Source organism: Plecotus auritus (assembly GCF_963455305.1).
Source record: "Plecotus auritus genome assembly, chromosome: 1".
NCBI lineage: Eukaryota > Metazoa > Chordata > Mammalia > Chiroptera > Vespertilionidae > Plecotus > Plecotus auritus.
In genome coordinates, this window is record NC_137770.1 from 112537305 (window position 1) to 112540064 (window position 2760).

A 2760-nucleotide genomic window follows, 5' to 3' on the forward strand; every position below is an offset into this window, starting at 1 on the left:
TATGGAGTTCCAGGGCAAGACAGGAAATATGCAGCAGACGGTACCATTATAAAGGTGCTACATACCTTGCAGGGTCCTCCACATAATTACGAGAATATAGTGAGAGTGGGGAAGGGATGAGGGATCAGAGACCATATGGGCATGGACCACACTATTCCAGGCCTGTGCAGGGAGAAGGCATGTGCAGGGTTCTGACAACCAGAGTGTAGTAGAGAGAACAAGGTAGACCAGTGAAACAGAATATGTATTGGTGCTATAGACTGTGATTCCACAGGGCCCTCCTCACCAAAAACAGCCTAGAGAAAACAGCAATGAAGAAGATAAGGAAAATCAAGATAAACCCCAGGTCAGCAGCCACTTCAATGTGGTACCTGTCATAACTTCAATTACTGACACAGATGCCCAGAAAACTCCAAACCACAAGATAGCAATAAGACAAAGCAGTTGATCCACCGAGAATTCGTCTGCTCCCAAGGCTGAGCAGAGTGGGGCCAAGTAAATGCCAGCTTACCATCTCTACTACATCTGGGTTAGTCATCCAACAAGAATAAGTGAATATAAAATTCCAACAATAAGAAATGAACAAAAGATTGGGGCTGAAGACCGTAAATGTTTGCTTTTTGCCTGTTGACTAGATAATTAGGATTATCTGCATTATGTATACAGCATTTTATTATTTTTCCCTAAAGATGTCTGTTTTTGGTAGTGACATGATTTTTTTCTTTTTTAAGCATAGTTTTCCTCAATACAAACAATTTAAAAACCTTTAAAAGTTTTAAAATTGTTTCATATCTGGTCAATCTGAGATCATTGAGAACCTCATTTTTAATTTGTAATAAAAATTTGCAGCTTGATTTTTTAGAAGTCAACAAAATGCAAGCACCTATTAACAAGGGCCTTTATTGTCTTTGTGAAAGAGAGCCAGATGTATTGCTTGCTAAAGAAGGGACAGTTGTCCGATCCAGTCTCCCAGTAAAGAGGAGAGCTAATCTCAGATTGTTGGAGAGCACAGGTTTGGGGATTTTCGAGGAGAAAAACTTTTGATCCCTATATCCTTTAAGCTCTGTGAAATCAAGGATATTCTGTCTTGTCACCACTGTATCCCTAGAACTTAGAAAAACGGCCATTCTAGGCACTCAGTAAATATTGTTGAATGAATGAATGGAAAAAACAAAAACAGCTCTTTCCAACCGGCGCCGAGCCATGGGTATCTCTCAGGACAACTGGCACAAGCTCCTCAAGAACCAGGGGCAAGAGAAAGCCCTGCCACAAGAAGTGAAAATATGAGCTGGGATGCCCTGCAGCCAACACTAAGACTGGACCCGGCCGCATACACACAGTCCGAGTGTGGGGCGGCAACAAGAAGTGCTGAGTCTGGAGGCTGGACATGGGCATCTTCTCCTGGGGCTCAGAGTGTTGTATGTGCAAAACAAGGATTATTGACATTGTCTACAATGCATCCAACAATGAACTGGTCTACACCAAGACCCTCGTAAAGAACTGCATCGTGCTCATTGACAGCACACCTTACGGACAGTGGTACAAGTCCCACTATGCACTGCCCCTGGGCTGCAAGAAGGGGGCCAAGCTGACTCCTAAGGAGGAAGAGATTTTAAACAAAAAAACGATCAAAGAAAATTCAGAAGAAATATGTTGAAAAAGAATGCCAAAATCAGCAGTCTCTTCGAGGAGCAGTTCCAGCAGGGCAAGCTTCTTGCATGCATCACTTTAAGACCAGGCCAATGTGGCTGAGCAGATGGCTATGTGCTCGAGGGCAAGGAGCTGGAGTTCTATCTGAGGAAAATCATGGCCCAGAAAGGTAAATAAATCCTCTTCCCTCCTATCTTAGTTCAGGTAAGAGACGTGTTTATTCTAAAAAGAAAAACAAAACAAACAAACAAACAAACAAAAACAAAACAAAACAAAAAACAGAACAATGGAGCCTATGCTGGGAGGAAGGGGCTGTGAGACCTGAAGTTTGCAGGATTGAATTAAGGACGAAAGATGAAGCTGATATTCCTCTGTTGTTCTAGAGGGCAGAAAGGGTGCCAGTGGTCAGTACAAGTGGTAGAGGCATGGATTTCTGCTCAGTGCAAGAAAGACCCTTTAAGAGAGGCAGCTGTCCACAGGTGGGAATGACAGTCTTGTCATGGTGTTGACAGGAGATTAAAGGAGTAGTTGGGCCAAGAAGAAACTGCAGGGGCCTGTATGACTCCTCACTAACCAAGGAAGAGGCCTGACTTTCTCAGAAGTCCTGGGGGTCAGAAATATGGTGAAAGAGAGTATGTGCCTTCTCTTCCAAAGAGGACACTGTTCCCATACTGCGTCACTTTCTACTCTTGTTATTAGAGTGGTAGAATCAAGAAGTTTGGTACCATGTTTGGTACCAGCTTCTATTCATTGTTTGCAAAGATATTGATCAGAAATTTCTTCCTTTCCTTCCAGCATTAGAAGGTCTGCAAACAAATGACCAAATGGATAGACAGCAATTTAGAAAGGCGGGGATTTGGAGGGATGCTGCTAAGCAGGTTCTCTGCCCTCCATTTATAAATGACCCATTATCCCTCCGTGGATTCTCCCGGGAATTTCAGAAAACATCCCATCCTGAAGGTCTCTGTGGCTTAGTTCTCCACAGAGCATGAGGCACCCATGTGCACACATGCTCTGTATTAGGGGGAGAAGCAGTGCTCTCCATGGATACAGGGAGAATTAGTGTATGGGCTCAGAGTGCACAGTTGATCTATAGAAAGAGGCAAAGGA

The 2760-nt window shown here is 43.5% G+C and overlaps 1 pseudogene across 1 annotated transcript; it reads left to right on the forward strand.

The window, feature by feature from the left end:
* Nucleotides 1–1203: 1203 nt before the first annotated feature.
* On the forward strand, nt 1204–1827 carry LOC308245722 (small ribosomal subunit protein eS8-like; annotated as a pseudogene). The gene has a single exon. The product of its transcript is annotated as a small ribosomal subunit protein eS8-like (transcript).
* The last annotated feature ends 933 nt before the right edge of the window (nt 1828–2760 follow it).